The following is a 26,440-nucleotide window of genomic DNA, read 5'->3' on the forward strand; positions in this document are numbered from 1 at the left end:
CCTGAGTTATGCCGCAGATAGGTGAGAACACGCTGAATGGAGGCTGTCCCACCATTGGACCCTGCATCAAGGCATGGCAGGATGAACTGTCGCTCCACTCATATGTGGATAAAAGACCGGAGTCCGACTGCTGTCACCTGCACCAATCAATCAAGAAGTTGGGTAATAACTTATTTTCACTCGACAACCCTTTTAATTAAATCAGCTCAGAGAACAATAATTAAATTATCAAAAATTTGGGATAAAAAAAAAAAAAAAAAAAAAAAAAATCACAAAATCCTTAAGAAGCCAAGCTGAGGAACAATTACCGTACATACTCGAGTATAAGCCGACCCGAGAATAAACAGACCCAAGTATAAGCCGACCCCCCTAATTTTGCCACAAAAAAACTGGGAAAACTTAATGACTCGAGTATAAGACTAGGGTGGGAAATGCAGCAGCTACCGGTAAATGTCAAAAGTAAAAATAGATACCAATAAAAGTAAAATTAATTGAGACATCAGTAGGTTAAGTGTTTTTGAATATCCATATTGAATCAGGAGCCCCATATAATGCTCCATACAGTTTATGATGGGCCCCATAAGATGCTCCATATTAAAATATGCCCCATATAATCCTGCATAAAGGTTAATAATGGCCCCATAAGATGTTCCATAGACACATTTGCCCAATATAATGCTGCACAAATGCTGATTGATGCTCCATAAAGATATTTGCCCCATATAGTGCTGCACAAACCTTGATTATGGCCCTATAAGATGCTCCATACAAACACTTGCCCCATATACCGTAATGCTCCACAAACGTTAATTATGGCCCCATACAGACACTTGCCCCATACAGTGCTGCACAAACGCTATGGCCCCATATAGTGCTGCACAAACGTTATGACCCACCCCGTATACTCACATGGTCCTGGCGCGGTGCAGTCCCTGCTTCCCCGACGCCGCAGCTTCATCCTGTACTGAGCGGTCACTGTTACCGCTCATTACAGTAATGAATATGCGGCTCCACCTCTATGGGAGGTGGAGCCGGTACCATGTGACCGCTCAGAACAGGAAGAATCTGCTGCTGCCGGCGCCAGGGACCTGCAGGGACCGCGCCAGGAGTAGGTGAGTATAATTTCACAGCCCCCGCTCCCCCTCCCGACCCCTGCGTATGACTCGAGTATAAGCTGAGTGGGAGACTTTCAGCCCAAAAAAGTGGGCTGAAAATCTCGGCTTATACTCGAGTATATACGGTAATCTTCAGCAATTTGTCCTTTTAACCCCTTCCCGACCCATGACGCCACGTAGGCGTCATGAAAGTCGGTGCCATTCCGACCCATGACGCCTATGCGGCGTCATGGAAAGATCGCGTCCCTGCAGATCGGGTGAAAGGGTTAACTCCCATTTCACCCGATCTGCAGGGACAGGGGGAGTGGTAGTTTAGCCCAGGGGGGGTGGCTTCACCCCCTCGTGGCTACGATCGCTCTGATTGGCTGTTGAAAGTGAAACTGCCAATCAGAGCGATTTGTAATATTTCACCCATTATAACGGGTGAAATATTACAATCCAGCCATGGCCGATGCTGAAATATCATCGGCCATGGCTGGAAATACTAGTGTGCCCCCACCCCACCCCACCCCACCGATCGCCCCCCCAGCCCTCCGATCTGGCTGGTACACTGCTCCGGCTCCCCTCCGTCCAGTGCTCCGCTCCCCCCCGTGCTCGTGTCCGCTCCCCCCGTGCTCCAATTACCCCCCCGTGCTCCAATCACCCCCCTTGCACTCCGATCCACCCCCCCCCCCGTGCTCCGTTCCACCCCCCCGTGCTCTATTCCGGCCCCCCCGTGCTCCGCTCCACGCCCCCCGCGCTCCGTTCCACCCCTCCCGCGCTCCGATTCCCCGCCCCGTGCTCCGATCCCCCCCCCCCCCCGTGGTCCCTCCCCACCCTATCATACTTACCGATCCAGCCGTGGTCCCGTCCGTCTTCTCCCAGGCGCCGCCATCTTCCAAAATGGCGGGCGCATGCGCAGTGCGCCTGCCGAATCTGCCGGCCGGCAGATTCGTTCCAAAGTGCATTTTGATCACTGAGATATAATCTATCTCAGTGATCAAAATAAAAAAAATAATAAATGACCCCCCCCCCCTTTGTCACCCCCATAGGTAGGGACAATAAAAAAATAAAGAAATTTTTTTTTTCCACTAATGTTAGAATAGGGTTAGGGTTAGGGGTAGGGTTAGGGGTAGGGCTAGGGGTAGGGTTTGGGGTAGGGTTAGGGGTAGGGTTAGGGGTAGGGTTAGGGTTAGGGTTTCGGTATGTGCACACGTATTCTGGTCCTCTGCGGATTTTTCCGCTGCGGATTTGATAAATCCGCAGTGCTAAACCGCTGCGGATTTATGGCGGATTTACCGCGTTTTTTTCTGCGCATTTCACTGCGGTTTTACAATTGCGATTTTCTATTGGAGCAGTTGTAAAACCGCTGCGGAATCCGCACAAAGAAGTGACATGCTGCGGAATGTAAACCGCTGCGTTTCCGTGCAGTTTTTCCGCAGCATGTGTACAGCGATTTTTGTTTCCCATAGGTTTACATTGAACTGTACACTCATGGGAAACTGCTGCGGATCCGCAGCGTTTTCCGCAGCGTGTGCACATACCTTTAGAATTAGGCTATGTGCACACGGTGCGGATTTGGCTGCGGATTCGCAGCAGTGTTCCATCAGGTTTACAGTACCATGTAAACATATGAAAAACCAAATCCGCTGTGCCCATGGTGCGGAAAATACCGCGCGGGAACGCTGCGTTGTATTTTCCGCAGCATGTCAATTCTTTGTGCGGATTCCGCAGCGTTTTACACCTGTTCCTCAATAGGAATCCGCAGGTGAAATCCGCACAAAAAACACTGGAAATCCGCGGAAAATCCGCAGGTAAAACACAGTGCCTTTTACCCGCAGATTTTTCAAAAATGGTGCGGAAATATCTCACACGAATCCGCAACGTGGGCACATAGCCTTAGGGTTAGGGTTGGAATTAGGGTTGTGGTTAGGGTTAGGGGTGTGTTGGGGTTAGTGTTGTGGTTAGGGGTGTGTTGGGGTTAGGGTTGTGATTAGGATTATGGCTACAGTTGGGATTAGGGTTAGGGATGTGTTGGGGTTAGTGTTGGAGTTAGAATTGAGGGGTTACCACTGTTTAGGCACATCAGGGGTCTCCAAACGCAACATGGCGCCACCATTGATTCCAGCCAATCTCGTATTCAAAAAGTCAAATGGTGCTCCCTCACTTCCGAGCCCTGACGTGTGCCCAAACAGTGGTTTACCCCCACATATGGGGTACCAGCATACTCAGGACAAACTGCGCAACAATTACTGGGGTCCAATTTCTCCTGTTACCCTTGTGAATCTAAAAAAATGCTTGCTAAAACATAATTTTTGAGGAAAGAAAAATGATTTTTTATTTTCACGGCTCTGCGTTGTAAACGTCTGTGAAGCACTTGGGGGTTCAAAGTGCTCACCACATATCTAGATAAGTTCCTTGGGGGGTCTAGTTTCTAAAATGGGGTCACTTGTGGGGGGTTTCTACTGTTTAGGCACACCAGGGGCTCTGCAAACGCAACTGCAACTGCAAAAGCATTCCATCAAAGTCTGCATTTCAAAACGTCACTACTTCAATTCCAAGCCCCGGCATGTGCCCAAACAGTAGTTTACCCCCACATATGGGGTATCAGCGTACTCAGGAGAAACTGGACAACAACTTTTGGGGTCCAATTTCTCCTGTAACCCTTGGGAAAATAAAAAATTCTGGGCTAAATAATTATTTTTGAGGAAAGAAAACGTATTTATTATTTTCACGGCTCTGCATTATAAACTTCTATGAAGCACTTGGGGGTTCAAAGTGCTCACCACACATCTAGATAAGTTCCTTTCAGGGTCTAGTTTCCAAACTGGGGTCACTTGTGGGGGGTTTCTACTGTTTAGGCACATCAGGGGCTCTGCAAACGCAACGTGACGCCCGCAGAGCATTCCATCAAAGTCTGCATTTCAAAACGTCACTACTTCAATTCCAAGCCCCGGCATGTGCCCAAACAGTAGTTTACCCCCACATATGGGGTATCACCGTACTCAGGAGAAACTGGACAACAAATATTGGGGTCAAATTTCTCCTGTTACCCTTGGGAAAATTAAAAAATTCTGGGCTAAATAATTATTTTTGAGGAAAGAAAACGTATTTATTATTTTCACGGCTCTGCATTATAAACTTCTATGAAGCACTTGGGGGTTCAAAGTGCTCACCACACATCTAGATAAGTTCCTTTGGGGGTCTAGTTTCCAAAATGGGGTCACTTGTGGGGGGTTTCTACTGTTAAGCCACATCAGGGGCTCTGCAAACGCAACGTGACGCCCACAGAGCATTCCATCAAAGTCTGCATTTCAAAACGTCACTACTTCACTTCCGAGCCCCGGCATGTGCCCAAACAGTGATTTACCCCCACATATGGGGTATCAGCGTACTCAGGAGAATTTCTCCTGTTACCCTTGGGAAAATAAAAAATTGCAGGCTAAAAGATCATTTTTGAGAAAATAATTTTTTTTTTTATTTTCATGGCTCTGCGTTATAAACTTCTGTGAAGCACTTGGGGGTTCAAAGTCCTCACCACACATCTAGATTAGTTCCTTTGGGGGTCTAGTTTCTAAAATGGTGTCATTTCTTGGGGATCTCCAATGTTTAGGCACACAGGGGCTCTCCAAACGTGACATGGTGTCCGCTAATGATTGGAGCTAATTTTCCATTTAAAAAGCCAAATGGCGTGCCATCCCTTCCGAGCCCTGCCGTGCGCCCAAACAGTGGTTTACCCCCACATATGGGGTATCAGCGTACTCAGGACAAACTGGACAACAATATTTGGGGTCCAATTTCTCCTATTATCCTTGGCAAAATAGGAAATTCCAGGCTAAAAAATCATTTTTGAGGAAAGAAAAATTATTTTTTATTTTCATGGCTCTGCGTTATAAACTTCTGTGAAGCACCTGGGGGTTTAAAGTGCTCAATATGCATCTAGATAAGTTCCTTGGGGGGTCTAGTTTCCAAAATGGGGTCACTTGTGCGGGAGCTCCAATGTTTAGGCACACAGGGGCTCTCCAAACGCGACATGGTGTCCGCTAACAATTGGAGCTAATTTTCCATTCAAAAAGTCAAATGGCGCTCCTTCCCTTCCGAGCCTTACCATGTGCCCAAACAGTGGTTTACCTCCACATGTGAGGTATTGGTGTACTCAGGAGAAATTGCCCAACACATTTTAGGATCCATTTTATCCTGTTGCCCATGTGAAAATGAAAAAATTGAGGCTAAAAGAATTTTTTTGTGAAAAAAAAGTACTTTTTCATTTTTACGGATCAATTTGTGAAGCACCTGGGGGTTCAAAGTGCTCACTATGCATCTAGATAAGTTCCTTGGGGCGTCTAGTTTCCAAAATGGGGTCACTTGTGGGGGAGCTCCAATTTTTAGGCACACGGGGGCTCTCCAAACGTGACATGGTGTCCGCTAAAGAGTGGAGCCAATTTTTGATTCAAAAAGTCAAATGGCGCTCCTTCCCTTCCAAGCCCTGCCGTGCGCCAAAACAGTGGTTTACCCCCACATATGAGGTATCAGCGTACTCAGGACAAATTGGACAACAACTTTCGCGGTTCAGTTTCTCCTTTTACCATTGGGAAAATAAAAAAATTGTTGCTAAAAGATAATTTTTGTGACTAAAAAGTTAAATGTTCATTTTTTCCTTCCATGTTGCTTCTGCTGCTGTGAAGCACCTGAAGGGTTAATAAACTTCTTGAATGTGGTTTTGAGTACCTTGAGGGGTGCAGTTTTTAGAATGGTGTCACTTTTGGGTATTTTCAGCCATATAGACCCCTCAAACTGACTTCAAATGTGAGGTGGTCCCTAAAAAAAATGGTTTTGTAAATTTCGTTGTAAAAATGACAAATCGCTGGTCGAATTTTAACCCTTATAACTTCCTAACAAAAAAAAATTTTGTTTCCAAAATTGTGCTGATGTAAAGTAAACATGTGGGAAATGTTATTTATTAACTATTTTGTGTCACATATCTCTCTGGTGTAACAGAATAAAAATTAAAAATGTGAAAATTGCGAAATTTTCAAAATTTTCGCCAAATTTCCGTGTTTATCACAAATAAATGCAGAATTTATTGACCTAAATTTACCACTAACATGAAGCCCAATATGTCACGAAAAAACAATCTCAGAACCGCTAGGATCCGTTGAAGCGTTCCTGAGTTATTACCTCATAAAGGGACACTGGTCAGAATTGCAAAAAACGGCAAGGTCTTTAAGGTCAAAATAGGCTGGGTCTTGAAGGGGTTAATATAAGATAACTGAAAGTCATACTCAACACATTCTGTGGTCTCACAGGTATGGAAGAGAAGGGGGCAGAAAGGGATGGCAAGATGAAGAGTATCGCTCTGCAATACGCAGTGGCAGATATTTTGTGTGATGCAGTATGTTGTACTGGTGAACCACATGGTGAGACCAGCACCACACCAGCTACATACGAGTTTATTTCGCAGAGTAACAGAAAAGCCCCATAGAAGACTATGTCAGAACCCCCAAAAATATGGTTTGTCACATCTAGTGCATGTCTGAAAAAGAGAAATATTGCCAGATTGTGTCTGGCAGAAGTGAGTGTCGGCTTCATTAGGATTACAGTTTGGGGGTTCCTGATAAAACCCAGACATAGCGCTTGGTGGAGAGCACTGTATAATGTGAACAAAGCCTTAAAGGGGATTCCCACTACCCGGACAACCCCATCTCAATTATTATGGAGGGGAGAGTGAAGCGGCCACTGACTGACTGCAAGGCTTAAGTGACAAAGATGTCAATGTCACCAGAGCCCTGGGAGAGCCAGTACAGCTGATTTTATTTTGTAAGGGGGTCCATTGTGATTAAGCGGTCCATAAAGTGCTGTAATTTGCCCTAGGTAGCACTGAAGACGCAAGGTACACACTGAGGCACTGCCATCTCAGACCATTAGGTCTCATCAGTAAACACCGAAAATTGTAATTAATTCTGTAAATGTAAGGGACAGGTCAATCTGAGATGGAATCGTTTTACAGTTTCAGAACTTGAAGATCAAGTCCCTCCATCAGTAAGACAGCGCTGTCATGTATAGCAGGTACATGGCGACTTACGGAGAGCACCATTATTGCTATGACAGACCGTGCGTGACATGCAAATACACAAGATACATTTCCTGATTTACAAGACAGCAAAACCTCGGATTTGTAGTAATGACAGTTCTCTCAGGGTTTCACAAGCTATATTAAGCCCCGGAAGAACTGTCGTTACTATAAACTAATAAAAGTAGTAATCCACATCTTCATGATCCCCGACACTCACATGCCCCAGTCTCCTGACAGTCTCTAGCCTTCTGGCTTCACAGAATTGGGAAGGCAAGTAATAGTCTTATTTATAAGTAATAATAACATACCAAATTTTCGAAAAAAATGTTAGGTGGCTGAGCAACCCCCTAAAAAGAAACCTGTCAGTCAATTCATGCTGCCCAAAGCACAGGCAGCACGGATCAGACACTGAACGATTGCAGGCAGGTATATTTTCTCTGAAATGGTCCACTGTTGGAGAAGCCATGGTTTGAAGAGCCTGCCGGGGGCTATAGGGAGATACCTGGACGGCTTTTACTAGCACCGCTCTGGTTGATCACCACGTCTTTCCCCATGTACACACACCTGTCACTCAATCTAGGCTCTCTGTGGCATGGTGAAGATAAGATCAAACCTAGGTGCAATCATGCAGCCAGGCTCTGACTCATGATGCCCTTGGTTTGGGCAGCAATAGTCACCTGACAGATTCCATTTAAGCTTTAGCAGTATACTAGATGGTGGCCCGATTCTAATGCATCAGGTATTCTAGAATATGCATGTCCACGTAGTATATTGCCCAGCCACGTAGTATATTGCCCAGCCACGTAGTATATTGCCCAGCCACGTAGTATATTGCCCAGCCACGTAGTATATTGCCCAGTCACGTAGTATATTGCCCAGCCTCGTAGTATATTGCCCAGTCACGTAGTATATTGCCCAGCCCACGTAGTATATTGCCCAGCCACGTAGTATATTGCCCAGCCACGTAGTATATTGCCCAGTCACGTAGTATATTGCCCAGTCACGTAGTATATTGCCCAGCCTCGTAGTATATTGCCCAACCACGTAGTATGTTGCCCAGCCACGTAGTATGTTGCCCAGCCAAGTAGTATATTGCCCAGTCACATAGTATATTGCCCAGCCTCGTAGTATATTGCCCAGCCACGTAGTATATTTCACAGAGACGGAGTATACAGCACAGAGCCTCGTAGTATATTGCCCAGCCACATAGTATATTTCACAGAGACGGAGAATACAGCACAGAGCCATGTAGTACACAGACGTAAAATAAAAAATAAACATATACTCACCCTCCGTTGAAGTCCTGGCCCTTTGTGCGGTGCAGGGTTGGTATGGGCACAGGACCTGTGATGACGTCGCGGTCACATGACCGTGACGTTATGGAAGGTCCTTGTCGCATACCATCCTTGCCACCGAAACCTGACGCTTGCATGGAGCGGTCATCGGAGCATCGCGAGGATCGGTAAAGGCGCCGGAGGGCGAGTATATGATGATTTTTTTTTATTATTATTATTATTTGTAACATTAGATCTTTTTACTATTAACCCCTTAGCGACCGCCGATACGCCTTTTAACGGCGGCCGCTAAGGGTACTTAAACCACAGCGCCGTTAATTAACGGCGCTGTGGAAAAAGTCAATAGCGCCCCCCACAGGCCGATTTTCTCCGGGGTCTCGGCTGCCGGGGGTAGCCGAGACCCCAGAGAACATGATTCGGGGGGTTTTTAACCCACCCCGCATTTGCGATCGCCGGTAATTAACCGTTTACCGGCGATCGCAAAAAAAAAAAAAAGCGATCTCTTTTTAATTTCTCTGTCCTCCGATGTGATCGCACATCGGAGGACAGAGAAAAGGGGTCCCAGGTGGCCCCCCAATACTCACCTAGCTCCCCCGATGCTCCTCGTGTCTCCCGGTGGGCGCCGCCATCTTTAAAATGGTGGGCGCATGCGCAGTGCGCCCACCGGCCGGCACCGGGAGAATCTTTGGGGTCTCGGCTGCCGGGGGTAGCCGAGACCCCAAAGAGCATGATCGGGGTCGGTTTTACCGACCCCTGTTTTGCGATCGCCGGTAATTAACTGTTTACCGGCGACCGCAAAAAAAAAAAAAAAAAGTAAAGTGTAATTCTCTGTCCTCTGATGTGATCGCACATCAGAGGACAGAGAAATAGGGGGATTCGGGGACCCTACAATACTCACCTGTGTCCCTGGATCCTCTTGCTGCTCCTCCTGGCCGCCGGCAGAAGAACATGGCGGACGCATGCCCAGTGCGCCCGCCATCTGTCTCCATCTGCCGGCCGGCAGGAGAACAGCAGTTGGGGCTAAAATTAGGGTTAGGTTAGGGTTAGGGGTAGGTTAGGGTTAGGCGTAGGGTTAGGTTAGGGTTAGGGGTAGGGTTAGGTTAGGGGTAGGGTTAGGGTTAGGTTAGGGCTAGGGTTGGGGCTAAATATAGGGTTTGGGTTGGGGCTAAATTTAGGGTTAGGGTTGGGGCTAAATTTAGGGTTAGGCTTCTTTCACACTTACGTCGGTACGGGGCCGTCGCAATGCGTCGGCCCGACATACCGACGCACGTTGTGAAAATTGTGCACAACGTGGGCAGCAGCTGTAGTTTTTCAACGCATCCGCTGCCCAATCTATGTCCTCGGGAAGAAGGGGGCGGAGTTACGGCCACGCATGCGCGGTCAGAAATGGCGGATGCGACGTACAAAAAAACGTTTCATTGAACGTTTTTTTGTGCCGACGCTCCGCCAAAACACAACTGATCCAGTGCACGACGGACGCGACGTGTGGCCATCCGTCACGATCCGTCGGCAATACAAGTCTATGGGCAAAAAACGCATCCTGCGGGCACATTTGCAGGATCCGTTTCTTGTCCAAAACGACGGATTGCGACGGAATGCCAAACGACGCAAGTGTGAAAGTAGCCTTAGGGCTAGGGTTAGGGTTGGGGCTAAAGTTAGGGCTAGGGTTGGGGCTAAAGTTAGGGTTAGAGCTGGGATTAGGGTTAGGGTTTGGATTAGGGTTAAGGTTAGGGTTGTGATTAGGGGTGTATTGGGATTAGGGTTAGGTTTGAGGTTAGGGTTGAGATTAGGATTAGGGGTGTGTTGGATTTAGGGTTTTGATTAGGGTTATGGTTAGGGTTGACATTAGGGTTGCTTTGGGGTAAGGGTTGTGATTATGGTTAGGGTTAGTGATTAGGATTATGGATCAGGTTGGGATTAGGGTTAGGGGTGTGTTGGGGTTAGGGTTGGAGCTAGAATTGGGGGGTTTCCACTGTTTAGGTACATCAGGGGGTCCTCCAAACACGACAGCCAATTTTGCGCTCAAAAAGTCAAATGGTGCTCCCTCCCTTCTGAGCTCTGCCGTGTGCCCAAACAGTGGGTTACCCCCACATATGGGGCATCAACGTACTCGGGATAAATTGAACAACAACTTCTGGGGTCCAATTTCTCGTTACCTTTGTGAAAATAAAAACTTGGGGGCTACAATATCTTTTTTGTGAAAAAAAAAAATATTTTTTATTTTCACGACTCTGCATTCTAAACTTCTGTGACGCACTTGGGCATTCAAAGTTCTCACCACACATCTAGATAATTTCCTTGGGGGGTCTAGTTTCCAAAATGGGGTCACTTGTGGGGCGTTACTACAGTTTAGGTACATCAGGGGCTCTGCAATCGCAACATAATGCCCACAGACCATTCTATCAAAGTCTGCATTCCAAAAAGGCGCTCCTTCCCTTCCGAGCTCTGCCGTGCGCCCAAACAGTGGTTTACCCCCACATATGGCGCATCAGCGTACTCGGGATAAATTGCACAACAACTATTGCAGTCCAATTTCTCCTGTTACCCTTGTGAAAATAAAAACTTGGGGGCTACAATATCTTTTTTGTGGAAAAAAAAAAAAATTTTTATTTTCACGGCTCTGCATTATAAACTTCTGTGAAGCACTTGGGCATTCAAGGTTCTCACCACACATCTAGATAAGTTCCATGGGGGGTCTAGTTTCCAAAATGGGGTCACTTGTGGGGGATTTCTACTGTTTAGGCACATCAGGGGCTCTCCAAACGCGACATGGCGTCCGATCTCAATTCCAGCCAATTCTACATTGAAAAAGTAAAACGGCACTCTTTCTCTTCCAAGCTCTGCGGTGCGCCCAAACAGTGGTTTACCCCCACATATGGGGTATTGGCGTATTCAGGAGAAATTGCATAACAAAATTTATGGTTACATTTCTGTTTTTACACTTGTGAAAATAAAAAAAATGGTTCTGAATTAAGAGGTTTGCAAAAAAAAGTTAAATGTTCATTTTTTCCTTCCACATTGTTTCAGTTCCTGTGAAGCACGTAAAGGGTTAATAAACTTCTTGAATGTGGTTTTGAGCACCTTGAGGGGTGTAGTTTTTAGAATGGTGTCACACTTCATTATTTTCTATCATATAGACCCCTCAAAATGACTTCAAATGTGATGTGGTCCCTAAAAAAAATGGTGTTGTAAAAATGAGAAATTGCTGGTCAACTTTTAACCCTTATAACTCCCTAACAAAAAAAAATTTTGGTTCCAAAATTGTGCTGATGTAAAGTAGACATGTGGGAAATGTTATTTATTAACTATTTTTTGTGACATATCTCTCTGATTTAAGGGCATAAAAATACAAAGTTTGAAAATTGCAAAATTGTAAAAATTTTCGCCATATTTCCGTTTTTTTCATAAATAATCGCAAGTAATATCGAAGAAATGTTACCACTAACATGAAGTACAATATGTCACGAAAAAACAATCTCAGAATCAGCGGGATCCGTTGAAGCGTTCCAGAGTTATAACCTCATAAAGTGACAGTGGTCAGAATTGCAAAAATTGGCCTGGTCATTAAGTACCAAATTGGCTCTGTCACTAAGGGGTTAAGGCTGCATAGGCAGCCTCAATAGTAAAAAAGTTGGTCACACAGGGTTAACCCCTTAAGCCCCGAGGGTGGTTTGCACGTTAATGACCGGGCCAATTTTTACAATTCTGACCACTGTCCCTTTATGAGGTTATAACTCTGGAACGCTTCAACGGATCTTGGCGATTCTGACATTGTTTTCTCGTGACATATTGTACTTCATTTTAGTAGTAACATTTATTCGATATAACTTGCGTTTATTTGTGAAAAAAACGGAAATTTGGCGAAAATTTAGAAAGTTTCGCAATTTTCCAACTTTAAATTTTTATGCCCTTAAATCACAGAGATATCTCACGCAAAATACTTAATAAGTAACATTTCCCACATGTCTACTTTACATCAGCACAATTTTGGAACCAAAATTTTTTTTTGTTAGGGAGTTATAAGGGTTAAAAGTTGACCAGCAATTTCTCATTTTTACAACACCATTTTTTTTTTAGGGACCACATCTCATTTGATGTCATTTTGAGGGGTCTATATGATAGAAAATACCCAAGTGTGAGACCATTCTAAAAACTGCACCCCTCAAGGTGCTCAAAACCACATTCAAGAAGTTTATTAACCCTTCAGGGGTTTCACAGGAATTTTTGGAATGTTTAAATAAGAATGAATATTTAACTTTTTTTCACACAAAATTTATTTCAGCTCCAATTTGTTTTATTTTACCAAGGGTAACAGGATAAAATGGATGCCAAACATTGTTGTACAATCTGTACTGAGTACGCTGATAGCCCATATGTGGGAGTAAACCACTGTTTGGGCGCATGGCAGAGCTCGGAAGGGAAGGAGCGCCATTTGACTTTTAAATGCAAAATTGACAGGAATTGAGATGGGACACCATGTTGCGTTTGGAGAGCCACTGATGTGCCTAAACATTGAAACCCCCCCACAAGTGACACCATTTTGGAAAGTAGACACCCTAAGGAACTTATCTAGATGTGTGGTGACCACTTTGACCCACCAATTGCTTCACAGAAGTTTATAATGCAGAGCCGTAAAAATAAAAAATCATATTTTTTCACAAAAATGATCTTTTCGCCCCCAATTTTTTATTTTCCCAAGAGTAAGAGAAGAAATTGGACCTCAAAAATTGTTGGCCAATTTGTCCTGAGTACGCTGATACCCCATATATGGGTGTAAACCATTGTTTGGGCGTATGGCAGAGCTCGGAAGGGAAGGAGCGCCATTTGACTTTTCAATGCAAAATTGACTGGAATTGAGATGGGACGCCATGTTGCGTTTGGAGAGCCCCTGATGTGCCTAAACATTGGAACCCCTCACAAGTGACACCATTTTGAAAAGTAGACCCCTTAAGGAACTTATCTAGATGTGTGGTGAGCACTTTGACCCAACAAGTGCTTCACAGAAGTTTATAATGCAGAGCCGTAAAAATAAAAAAATCTTATTTTTTCACAAAAATGATCTTTTCGCCCCCAATTTTTTATTTTCCCAAGGGTAAGAGAAGAAATTAGACCACAAAAGTTGTTGTGCAATTTGTCCTGAGTGCGACGATACCCCATATGTGGGGGTAAACCACTTTTTGGGTGCATAGCAGAGCTCGGAAGGGAAGGAGCGCCATTTGACTTTTCAATGCAAAATTGACTGGAATTAAGTTGGGACGCCATGTTGGTTTGGAGAGCCCCTGATGTGCCTAAACATTAAAACCCCCCACAAGTGACACCATTTTGGAAACTAGACCCCATAAGGAACTTATCTAGATGTGTTTTGAGAGCTTTGAACCCCCAAATGTTTCACTACAGTTTATAACGCAGAGCCGTTAAAATAATTTTTTTTTTTTTTTTTCGCAAAAATTATTTTTTAGCCCCCAGTTTTGTATTTTCACAAGGGTAACATAATAAATTGGACCCCAGAAGTTGTTGTCCAATTTGTCCTGAGTACGCTGATACCCCATATGTGGGGGGGAACCACTGTTTGGGCGCATGGCAGAGCTCGGAAGGGAAGGAGCGCCATTTGGAATGCAGACTTAGATGGATTGGTCTGCAGGAGTCACGTTGCATTTGCAGAGCCCCTGATGTACCCAAACAGTACAAACCCCCCACAAGTGACCCCATATTAGAAACTAGACCTCCCAAGGAACTTATCTAGATGTGTTGTGAGAACTTTGAACCCCTAAGTGTTTCACTACAGTTTATAACGCAGAGCCGTGAAAATAAAAATTCTTTTTTTTTTTCACAAAAATGATTTTTTAGCCCCCAGCTTTGTATTTTTACAAGGGTAACAGAATAAATTGGACCCCAAAAGTTGTTGTTCAATTTGTCCTGAGTACGCTGATACCCCGTATGTGGGGGGGAACCACTGTTTGGGCGCATGGCAGAGCTCGGAAGGGAAGGAGCGCCATTTGGAATGCAGACTTAGATGGATTGGTCTGCAGGCGTCACGTTGCATTTGCAGAGCCCCTGATGTACCCAAACAGTAGAAACCACCCACAAGTGACCCCATATTGAAACTAGACCTCCCATGGAACTTATCTAGATGTGTTGTGAAAACTTTGAACCCCCAAGTGTTTCACTACAGTTTATAACGCAGAGCCGTGAAAATAAAAAATCCTTTTTTTTCCCACAAAAATGATTTTTAGCCCCCCAAATTTTTATTTTCCCAAGGATAACAAGAGAACTTGGACCCAAAAAGTTGTTGTCCAATTTGTCTCGAGTACGATGATACCCCATATGTTGGGGTAAACCCCTGTTTGGGCGCACGGGAGAGCTCGGAAGTGAAGGAGCACTGTTTTACTTTTTCAATGCAGAATTGGCTGGAATTGAGATCGGACGCCATGTCGCGTTTGGAGAGCCCCTGATGTGTCTAAACAGTGGAAACCCCCAATTATAACTGAAACCCTAATCCAAACGCACCCCTAACCCTAATCCCAACTGTAACCCTAACCACACACCTAACCCTGACACACCCCTAATTCTAATCCCAACCCTAATCCCAACCGTAAATGTAATACAAACCCTAACCCTAACCCTAGCCCTAACCCTAACCGGAAAATGGAAATAAATACATTTTTTTTAATTTTATTATTTTTCCCTAAGGCTAGGTTCACATTGCATTAGGGAAATCCGTTTAGCACTAGCGGATTGCGCTAACGCAATGTCTTTTTAGGTGTCGTGTTTAGTGGTCGCGTTAACGTCCCCGCTCTGGAAGATCGGGGATCGGACCTCGGGCGCGCCGCGGACGCTGCAAGCAGCGTCTGAGGCGCGCCACAAAAGAACGGCACCTTGCTAGCGCGAGCCGAAAATGGCACGCTCTAGCGATGCGCTACACCCGAAAATCACATTGCTATCAATGGTTGTGCTAACGGACCCGTTGCACGGCGTTAATTGTGACATTTTCGCCGTGCAACGCTGTCCGTTAGCGTTAACCCATTAACGCAATGTGAACCTAGCCTAACTAAGGGGGTGATGAAGGGGGGTTTGATTTACTTTTATAGCGAGTTTTTTATATCGGATTTTTATGATTGGCAGCCGTCACACACTAAAAGACGCTTTTTATAGCAAAAAAGTTTTTGCGTCTCCACATTTTGAGACCTATAATTTTTCCATATTTTGGTCCACAGAGTCATGTGAGGTCTTGTTTTTTGCGGGACGAGTTGACGTTTTTATCGGTTACATTTTCGGACATGTGACAGTTTTTGATCGCTTTTTATTCCGATTTTTTGTGAGGCAGAATGACCAAAAACCAGCTATTCATGAATTTCTTTTGGGGGAGGCGTTTATACCGTTCCGCGTTTGGTAAAATTGATGAAGCAGTTTTATTCTTCGGGTCAGTACGATTACAGTGATATCTCATTTATATCATTTTTTTTATGTTTTGGCGCTTTTATACGATAAAAGCTATTTTATAGAAAAAATAATTATTTTGGCATCGCTTTATTCTCAGGACTATAACTTTTTTATTTTTTTGGTTATGATGCTATATGGCGGCTCGTTTTTTGCGGGACAAGATGACGTTTTCAGAGGTACCATGGTTATTTATATCCGTCTTTTTGATCGCGTGTTATTCCACTTTTTGTTCAGCGTTATGATAATAAAGCGTTGTTTTTTGGCTCGTTTTTTTTTTTTTTTTTCTTACGGTGTTCACTGAAGGGGTTAACTAGTGGGCCAGTTTTATAGGTCGGGTCGTTACGGACGCGGCGATACTAAATATGTGTACTTTTATTGTTTTTTTTGTTTTTTTTTTATGTAAAGAAATGTATTTATGGGAATAATATTTTTTTTTTTCTGCTTTATTTAGGAATTTTTTTTTAATTTTTTTTTACAAGTGTGGAAATTTTTTTTTTTACTTTTTCACTTTGTCCCGGGGGGGGACATCACAGATCACCGATCTGACAGTGTGTACAGCACTCTGTCAGATTGGTGATCTGACATACAGCCGGGCAGGATTAGAGCTGCAGCTGCAGCCTGATCCTGACCCGGAAGTGCTCCCTGCAGGACCCGGATGCAGCCCGGCGGCCATTTTGGATCCGGGGACTGCAGGGAGAAGACGCTCGGTACACGGTGAGCACATCACCGTGTACCGATCGTCTCAGGGAAGCCCGCAGGGAGCCCCCTCCCTGCGCGATGCTTCCCTGCACCGCCGGCACACCGCGATCATCTTTGATCGCGGTGTGCCGGGGGTTAATGTGCCGGGAGCGGTCCGTGACCGCTCCTGGCACATAGTGCCGGATGTCAGCTGCGATAGGCAGCTGACACCCGGCCGCGATCGGCCGCGCTCCCCCCGTGAGCGCGGCCGATCGCATATGACGTACTATCCCGTCCATGGGAATTAAGTCCCAGGTCACCTGGACGGGATAGTACGTCATATGGGATTAAGGGGTTAATAGCAGCGTTAATGGAGCGCGCGCGTTACACCGCGGTCCATTAGGGCTGCCGTTAACCCTGTGTGAGCGCTGACTGGAGGGGAGTACGGAGCGGGCACTGACTGCGAGGAGGAAGGAGCGGCCATGTTGCCGCCGGACTGCGCCCGTCGCTGATTGGTCGTGGGCGTTTTGCCACAACCAATCAGCGACTTGGATTCAATGACAGACAGAGGCCGCGACCGATGAATATCCGTGACAGAAGGACAGGCAGAAGGACAGGCAGAAGGACAGGCAGAAGGACAGGCAGAAGGACAGGCAGAAGGACAGGCAGAAGGACAGACAGAAGGACAGACAGAAGGACAGACAGAAGGACAGACAGAAGGACAGACAGAAGGACAGACAGAAGGACAGACAGAAGGACAGACAGAAGGACAGACAGAAGGACAGACAGAAGGACAGACAGAAGGACAGACAGAAGGACAGACAGAAGGACAGACAGAAGGACAGACAGAAGGACAGGCAGAAGGACAGGCAGAAGGACAGACAGAAGGACAGACAGAAGGACAGGCAGAAGGACAGGCAGAAGGACAGGCAGAAGGACAGGCAGAAGGACAGGCAGAAGGACAGACAGAAGGACAGACAGAAGGACAGACAGAGACGGAACTGACCCTTAGGCTAGGTTCACATTGCATTAGGGCAATCCGTTAAGCTCATAGCACTAGCGGATTGCGCTAAAGCAATGTTTGTTTAGGGTCAGCGTTCGGCGTCCCCGATCTGCGCCAGCAAGGGACGGACCTCGGACGCTGCAAGCAGCGTCCGAGGTCCGTCACAAAAGAACGGCACATCGCTAGCGTGTGCCGAAAATGGCATGCGCTAGTGATGCGCTACAGGCAGAAATCACATTGCTGTCAATGGGTGCGCTAACGGACCTGTTGCACGGCGTTAATTGCGACATTTTCGCCGTGCAACGCAGTCCGTTAGCTTTAACCCATTAACGCAATGTGAACCTAGCCTTAGACAATTATATAGTAGATAAGACTACTGGACAATCTCTCATTTATAGCTCCACAGCGCTCTATAAACCTATATATTTACTGCCTAAAATGGTGCAGATTCTCCAAACTAAGCGCTGTGGTGCTGGCGGTCAAGTGTCATGAATACGTGTCAGAGAATACATCACTGAGATTGGAGGGGTGGCGCCGTTCTAGGAGGAAAGTATACAGCCAATATTTTATGCTGCATTGTAGACTTACCCCCCAGACCAGCACCATTCATCCAATCTTAATCACGAGGTCCCTGACAACTGCAGGCAATCAACGATCTCTCACAGAACAGGAGACACTGCCCTGAAGCTGAAGGAGTGGTGCTGGCCTGGGAAGGATCCAGTAATGTTATGTGCCCAATAAGAGCAAAAAATAAAGAGCAGTGGAGGTTCAAGAACATCATGGCGACATTTTGCAGTATGAATGCAGAGGAGAGTATTAATGTACAGCATCACCCCGTTATTACAGGCTCCTGTACAGCAGAGGAGAGTATAATGTACAGCATCACCCCGTTATTACAGGTCCCTGTACAGCAGAGGAGAGTATAATGTACAGCATCACCCCGTTATTACAGACTCCTGTACAGCAGAGGAGAGTATAATGTACAGCATCACCCCGTTATTACAGGCTCCTGTACAGCAGAGGAGAGTATAATGTACAGCATCACCCCGTTATTACAGGCTCCTGTACAGCAGAGGAGAGTATAATGTACAGCATCACCCCGTTATTACAGGCTCCTGTACAGCAGAGGAGAGTATAATGTACAGCATCACCCCGTTATTACAGACTCCTATACAGCAGAGGAGAGTATAATGTACAGCATCACCCCGTTATTACAGCCTCACCCCGTTATTACAGGTCCCTGTACAGCAGAGGAGAGTATAATGTACAGCATCACCCCGTTATTACAGGCTCCTGTACAGCAGAGGAGAGTATAATGTACAGCATCACCCCGTTATTACAGGCTCCTGTACAGCAGAGGAGAGTAATGTACAGCATCACCCCGTTATTACAGACTCCTGTACAGCAGAGAAGAGTATAATGTACAGCATCACCCCGTTATTACAGGCTCCTGTACAGCAGAGGAGAGTATAATGTACAGCATCACCCCGTTATTACAGCCTCCTGTACGGCAGAGGAGAGTATAATGTACAGCATCACCCCGTTATTACAGCCTCACCCCGTTATTACAGCCTCCTGTACAGCAGAGGAGAGTATAATGTACAGCATCACCCCGTTATTACAGCCTCCTGTACGGCAGAGGAGAGTATAATGTACAGCATCACCCCGTTATTACAGGCTCCTATACAGCAGAGGAGAGTATAATGTACAGCATCACCCCGTTATTACAGGCTCCTGTACAGCAGAGGAGAGTATAATGTACAGCATCACCCCGTTATTACAGGCTCCTGTACAGCAGAGGAGAGTATAATGTACAGCATCACCCCGTTATTACAGGCTCCTGTACAGCAGAGGAGAGTATAATGTACAGCATCACCCCGTTATTACAGCCTCCTGTACGGCAGAGGAGAGTATAATGTACAGCATCACCCCGTTATTACAGCCTCCTGTACGGCAGAGGAGAGTATAATGTACAGCATCACCCCGTTATTACAGCCTCCTGTACGGCAGAGGAGAGTATAATGTACAGCATCACCCCGTTATTACAGCCTCCTGTACGGCAGAGGAGAGTATAATGTACAGCATCACCCCGTTATTACAGTCTCCTGTACAGCAGAGGAGAGTATAATGTACAGCATCACCCCGTTATTACAGCCTCCTGTACGGCAGAGGAGAGTATAATGTACAGCATCACCCCGTTATTACAGCCTCACCCCGTTATTACAGCCTCCTGTACAGCAGAGGAGAGTATAATGTACAGCATCACCCCGTTATTACAGCCTCCTGTACGGCAGAGGAGAGTATAATGTACAGCATCACCCCGTTATTACAGACTCCTGTACAGCAGAGGAGAGTATAATGTACAGCATCACCCCGTTATTACAGCCTCCTGTACGGCAGAGGAGAGTATAATGTACAGCATCACCCCGTTATTACAGGCCCCTGTACGGCAGAGGAGAGTATAATGTACAGCATCACCCCGTTATTACAGCCTCCTGTACGGCAGAGGAGAGTATAATGTACAGCATCACCCCGTTATTACAGCCTCCTGTACAGCAGAGGAGAGTATAATGTACAGCATCACCCCGTTATTACAGGCCCCTGTACGGCAGAGGAGAGTATAATGTACAGCATCACCCCGTTATTACAGCCTCCTGTACGGCAGAGGAGAGTATAATGTACAGCATCACCCCGTTATTACAGTCTCCTGTACAGCAGAGGAGAGTATAATGTACAGCATCACCCCGTTATTACAGCCTCCTGTACGGCAGAGGAGAGTATAATGTACAGCATCACCCCGTTATTACAGCCTCACCCCGTTATTACAGCCTCCTGTACAGCAGAGGAGAGTATAATGTACAGCATCACCCCGTTATTACAGCCTCCTGTACGGCAGAGGAGAGTATAATGTACAGCATCACCCCGTTATTACAGTCTCCTGTACAGCAGAGGAGAGTATAATATACAGCATCACCCCGTTATTACAGGCTCCTGTACAGCAGAGGAGAGTATAATGTACAGCATCACCCCGTTATTACAGCCTCCTGTACAGCAGAGGAGAGTATAATGTACAGCATCACCCCGTTATTACAGCCTCCTGTACAGCAGAGGAGAGTATAATGTACAGCATCACCCCGTTATTACAGGCTCCTGTACAGCAGAGGAGAGTATAATGTACAGCATCACCCCGTTATTACAGCCTCCTGTACGGCAGAGGAGAGTATAATGTACAGCATCACCCCGTTATTACAGACTCCTGTACAGCAGAGGAGAGTATAATGTACAGCATCACCCCGTTATTACAGCCTCCTGTACAGCAGAGGAGAGTATAATGTACAGCATCACCCCGTTATTACAGGCCCCTGTACGGCAGAGGAGAGTATAATGTACAGCATCACCCCGTTATTACAGGCCCCTGTACAGCAGAGGAGAGTATAATGTACAGCATCACCCCGTTATTACAGGCTCCTGTACAGCAGAGGAGAGTATAATGTACAGCATCACCCCGTTATTACAGGCTCCTGTACAGCAGAGGAGAGTATAATGTACAGCATCACCCCGTTATTACAGCCTCCTGTACGGCAGAGGAGAGTATAATGTACAGCATCACCCCGTTATTACAGGCTCCTGTACGGCAGAGGAGAGTATAATGTACAGCATCACCCCGTTATTACAGCCTCCTGTACGGCAGAGGAGAGTATAATGTACAGCATCACCCCGTTATTACAGCCTCCTGTACAGCAGAGGAGAGTATAATGTACAGCATCACCCCGTTATTACAGGCCCCTGTACGGCAGAGGAGAGTATAATGTACAGCATCACCCCGTTATTACAGCCTCCTGTACGGCAGAGGAGAGTATAATGTACAGCATCACCCCGTTATTACAGTCTCCTGTACAGCAGAGGAGAGTATAATGTACAGCATCACCCCGTTATTACAGCCTCCTGTACGGCAGAGGAGAGTATAATGTACAGCATCACCCCGTTATTACAGCCTCACCCCGTTATTACAGCCTCCTGTACAGCAGAGGAGAGTATAATGTACAGCATCACCCCGTTATTACAGCCTCCTGTACGGCAGAGGAGAGTATAATGTACAGCATCACCCCGTTATTACAGTCTCCTGTACAGCAGAGGAGAGTATAATATACAGCATCACCCCGTTATTACAGCCTCCTGTACAGCAGAGGAGAGTATAATGTACAGCATCACCCCGTTATTACAGGCCCCTGTACGGCAGAGGAGAGTATAATGTACAGCATCACCCCGTTATTACAGGCCCCTGTACAGCAGAGGAGAGTATAATGTACAGCATCACCCCGTTATTACAGGCTCCTGTACAGCAGAGGAGAGTATAATGTACAGCATCACCCCGTTATTACAGGCTCCTGTACAGCAGAGGAGAGTATAATGTACAGCATCACCCCGTTATTACAGCCTCCTGTACGGCAGAGGAGAGTATAATGTACAGCATCACCCCGTTATTACAGACTCCTGTACAGCAGAGGAGAGTATAATGTACAGCATCACCCCGTTATTACAGCCTCCTGTACAGCAGAGGAGAGTATAATGTACAGCATCACCCCGTTATTACAGGCCCCTGTACGGCAGAGGAGAGTATAATGTACAGCATCACCCCGTTATTACAGGCCCCTGTACAGCAGAGGAGAGTATAATGTACAGCATCACCCCGTTATTACAGGCTCCTGTACAGCAGAGGAGAGTATAATGTACAGCATCACCCCGTTATTACAGGCTCCTGTACAGCAGAGGAGAGTATAATGTACAGCATCACCCCGTTATTACAGCCTCCTGTACGGCAGAGGAGAGTATAATGTACAGCATCACCCCGTTATTACAGGCTCCTGTACAGCAGAGGAGAGTATAATGTACAGCATCACCCCGTTATTACAGCCTCCTGTACAGCAGAGGAGAGTATAATGTACAGCATCACCCCGTTATTACAGGCTCCTGTACAGCAGAGGAGAGTATAATGTACAGCATCACCCCGTTATTACAGGCTCCTGTACAGCAGAGGAGAGTATAATGTACAGCATCACCCCGTTATTACAGCCTCCTGTACGGCAGAGGAGAGTATAATGTACAGCATCACCCCGTTATTACAGGCTCCTGTACAGCAGAGGAGAGTATAATGTACAGCATCACCCCGTTATTACAGCCTCCTGTACGGCAGAGGAGAGTATAATGTACAGCATCACCCCGTTATTACAGGCTCCTGTACAGCAGAGGAGAGTATAATGTACAGCATCACCCCGTTATTACAGGCTCCTGTACAGCAGAGGAGAGTATAATGTACAGCATCACCCCGTTATTACAGGCTCCTGTACAGCAGAGGAGAGTATAATGTACAGCATCACCCCGTTATTACAGCCTCCTGTACGGCAGAGGAGAGTATAATGTACAGCATCACCCCGTTATTACAGACTCCTGTACAGCAGAGGAGAGTATAATGTACAGCATCACCCCGTTATTACAGGTCCCTGTACAGCAGAGGAGAGTATAATGTACAGCATCACCCCGTTATTACAGGCCCCTGTACGGCAGAGGAGAGTATAATGTACAGCATCACCCCGTTATTACAGGCTCCTGTACGGCAGAGGAGAGTATAATGTACAGCATCACCCCGTTATTACAGGCCCCTGTACAGCAGAGGAGAGTATAATGTACAGCATCACCCCGTTATTACAGGCTCCTGTACAGCAGAGGAGAGTATAATGTACAGCATCACCCCGTTATTACAGGCTCCTGTACAGCAGAGGAGAGTATAATGTACAGCATCACCCCGTTATTACAGCCTCCTGTACGGCAGAGGAGAGTATAATGTACAGCATCACCCCGTTATTACAGGCTCCTGTACAGCAGAGGAGAGTATAATGTACAGCATCACCCCGTTATTACAGCCTCCTGTACGGCAGAGGAGAGTATAATGTACAGCATCACCCCGTTATTACAGGCTCCTGTACAGCAGAGGAGAGTATAATGTACAGCATCACCCCGTTATTACAGGCTCCTGTACAGCAGAGGAGAGTATAATGTACAGCATCACCCCGTTATTACAGCCTCCTGTACGGCAGAGGAGAGTATAATGTACAGCATCACCCCGTTATTACAGGCTCCTGTACAGCAGAGGAGAGTATAATGTACAGCATCACCCCGTTATTACAGCCTCCTGTACGGCAGAGGAGAGTATAATGTACAGCATCACCCCGTTATTACAGGCTCCTGTACAGCAGAGGAGAGTATAATGTACAGCATCACCCCGTTATTACAGGCTCCTGTACAGCAGAGGAGAGTATAATGTACAGCATCACCCCGTTATTACAGGCTCCTGTACAGCAGAGGAGAGTATAATGTACAGCATCACCCCGTTATTACAGCCTCCTGTACGGCAGAGGAGAGTATAATGTACAGCATCACCCCGTTATTACAGGCTCCTGTACAGCAGAGGAGAGTATAATGTACAGCATCACCCCGTTATTACAGGCTCCTGTACAGCAGAGGAGAGTATAATGTACAGCATCACCCCGTTATTACAGCCTCCTGTACGGCAGAGGAGAGTATAATGTACAGCATCACCCCGTTATTACAGACTCCTGTACAGCAGAGGAGAGTATAATGTACAGCATCACCCCGTTATTACAGGTCCCTGTACAGCAGAGGAGAGTATAATGTACAGCATCACCCCGTTATTACAGGCCCCTGTACGGCAGAGGAGAGTATAATGTACAGCATCACCCCGTTATTACAGGCCCCTGTACAGCAGAGGAGAGTATAATGTACAGCCTCACCCCGTTATTACAGGCTCCTGTACGGCAGAGGAGAGTATAATGTACAGCATCACCCCGTTATTACAGGCTCCTGTACAGCAGAGGAGAGTATAATGTACAGCATCACCCCGTTATTACAGCCTCCTGTACAGCAGAGGAGAGTATAATGCACTATTATGGCGATGTAGCCGGCAGCAGCGGGTTGTTTCCCTGTACGATCACATTCCCGGCAGCAGCGGGCACAGCGCCGCTCACACGTAACATGGCTGTGTTCACACGATTGCTCAATCCCGCGGCCGCCAGGAGCTCAGGCCCCGGCAGTGGAGCCGCCCGCATTCCTGCGCCCTGCTGGAGTCCTTCACCGCGGCCTGCTCCGCCTGCTCCCCCGGCTCTACGCCTGCTCTCCCGTCCCTCCCCCGGGCCTCCACCTCCCGCCGCGCTCTCACCTGCCGCGTTCTCGGCAGTCTCCAGTCACGGAGAGTCCCGGGCGCACACAGGCCGCTACGTGCGCGCTGCCCCGAGGCCTGGGCCTCCTTCCGGCTCCGACTCTCCCTCCAATCCCCGCTCAAGGAGAGTTATCGTCTTTGTTTACAGGACGCGGCGGCCGCGCAGCCACCCTCGGCCGAGTCTCACCGGAGCGCGGCGACAGCTGAGGTTACCGCGGGTCACACGCCTCTTCCCGGCCACCTTCCCCTTATCTCCTGGCAGCCGCCATGACGCCGCCGAGCTCCTCCGAAACTCACGATGGATGGAAACCCCAGGCGTGACGTCACGGGAGCGCTGCAGGGCGCGCAGCTCAGGCCGTAGAATCACACGAAAGCCGCTGACTCCGCCCCGCACTCGGCAGCAGCGTGTTCGTCGTCACCCGGGAGGCGTGGCTAGCTTGTGAGTCTAGGTGAGTGAGAATGGAGGAGAGGCGGAGTTATCAAAAGGGCGTGTACACACAAGGCGAATCCTAGACAGTGGCGGCTCGGGGTGACGTAATCGGCGTACTTCCGGCGCCTGCGCGCGGCTGTCTGACAGGAAGCTGTGCCTGGATGGAGCTGCTCAGCCGCCGTGACTCCGGCAGGAAGTTCATTACCGTTGGCGCAGCTGTCGAGCAATGTTGTACTCTGGGCTTGTCTCTGTCAGGCGGAAATGCAGGGGCCGCTGCCAGCAGGAGGGGTGACGGGCGCTCAGCTGCCTAGCCAGGGTAGTCTGGTGTGACCAGGCGCTTGTGTAATGTCCCCATAGGGAGTGCAGGCGCAGCACGGAGGCCTCTGCTCACAGGGCTCTACCACAGTGTGAGCTATGAGGGCAACTCAAGATCTCAGGCCGCTCAGTGATTGGCGGCAATACTGTCTGTTAGGCTACGTTCACATTAGCGTTGCGCCGCCCTGCGTCGGCGACGCAACGCGCGACGCACGGAAAAACGCGCGCAAACGCGCGCAAAAACGCGCGCGTTTTGCGACGCGTGCGTCATTTTTGACGAAAATCGGACGCACAGAAAATGCAACTTGTTGCATTTTCTTGCGTCCGACGCTAGCGTCGGAAACGACGCACGTGGCGAAAAACGCCACCCAAAAAACGCACGCGTCCCCTATGTTAAACATAGGGGCGCGTCGCCGCTGCGTCGCCGACGCAACAGCGGCGCAACGCTAATGTGAACGTAGCCTAAGGCTACTTTCACACTAGCGTTTTTTTCAATGCGTCGTTTAGGGGGAAAACCGCTTCCTGCAAAGTTGTCTGCAGGATGCGTTTTTGCCCCATAGACTTGAGGCTCCTTTCACACTAGCGTCGGAATCTCCCCGTCGCAATGCGTCGGGGAGAGATTCCGACGCTAGCGTTTGCTGCATTGCACAATGGGTGCAGCGGATGCATTTTTCCGGCGCATCCGCTGCCCCATTGTAAGGTGCGGGGAGGTGGGGGCGGAGTTCCGGCCGCGCATGCGCGGTCGGAAAAAGCGGTCCATCAGGAGAAAAAAACGTTACATGTAGCGTTTTTTTCTCCCGACGGTCCGCAAAAGCACGACGCATCGTCGCAAGACGGATGCAAAGTGTGGCAATCCGTCGCAAATGCGTCGTCAATAG

The 26,440-nt window shown here is 47.3% G+C and overlaps 1 protein-coding gene across 4 annotated transcripts in view; it reads right to left on the minus strand.

Moving 5' to 3' along the window:
• CHD1 (chromodomain helicase DNA binding protein 1) overlaps positions 1 to 25,202 on the minus strand; it is a 109,174-nt gene extending 83,972 nt beyond the window's left edge. The window contains exon 1 of one of the 4 annotated variants that reach the window (XM_069752169.1): positions 25,005 to 25,202. The gene's annotated coding sequence lies outside the window, so the exon portion shown is untranslated. Of the gene's footprint in view, positions 1 to 24,817 lie in introns of all 4 variants that reach the window. The other 3 variants (XM_069752186.1, XM_069752178.1, XM_069752193.1) reach the window with 3 other exon arrangements.
• Between the last annotated feature and the right edge of the window lie 1,238 nt (positions 25,203 to 26,440).

The sequence above is a fragment of the Ranitomeya imitator genome, chromosome 1, assembly GCF_032444005.1.
Source record: "Ranitomeya imitator isolate aRanImi1 chromosome 1, aRanImi1.pri, whole genome shotgun sequence".
NCBI lineage: Eukaryota > Metazoa > Chordata > Amphibia > Anura > Dendrobatidae > Ranitomeya > Ranitomeya imitator.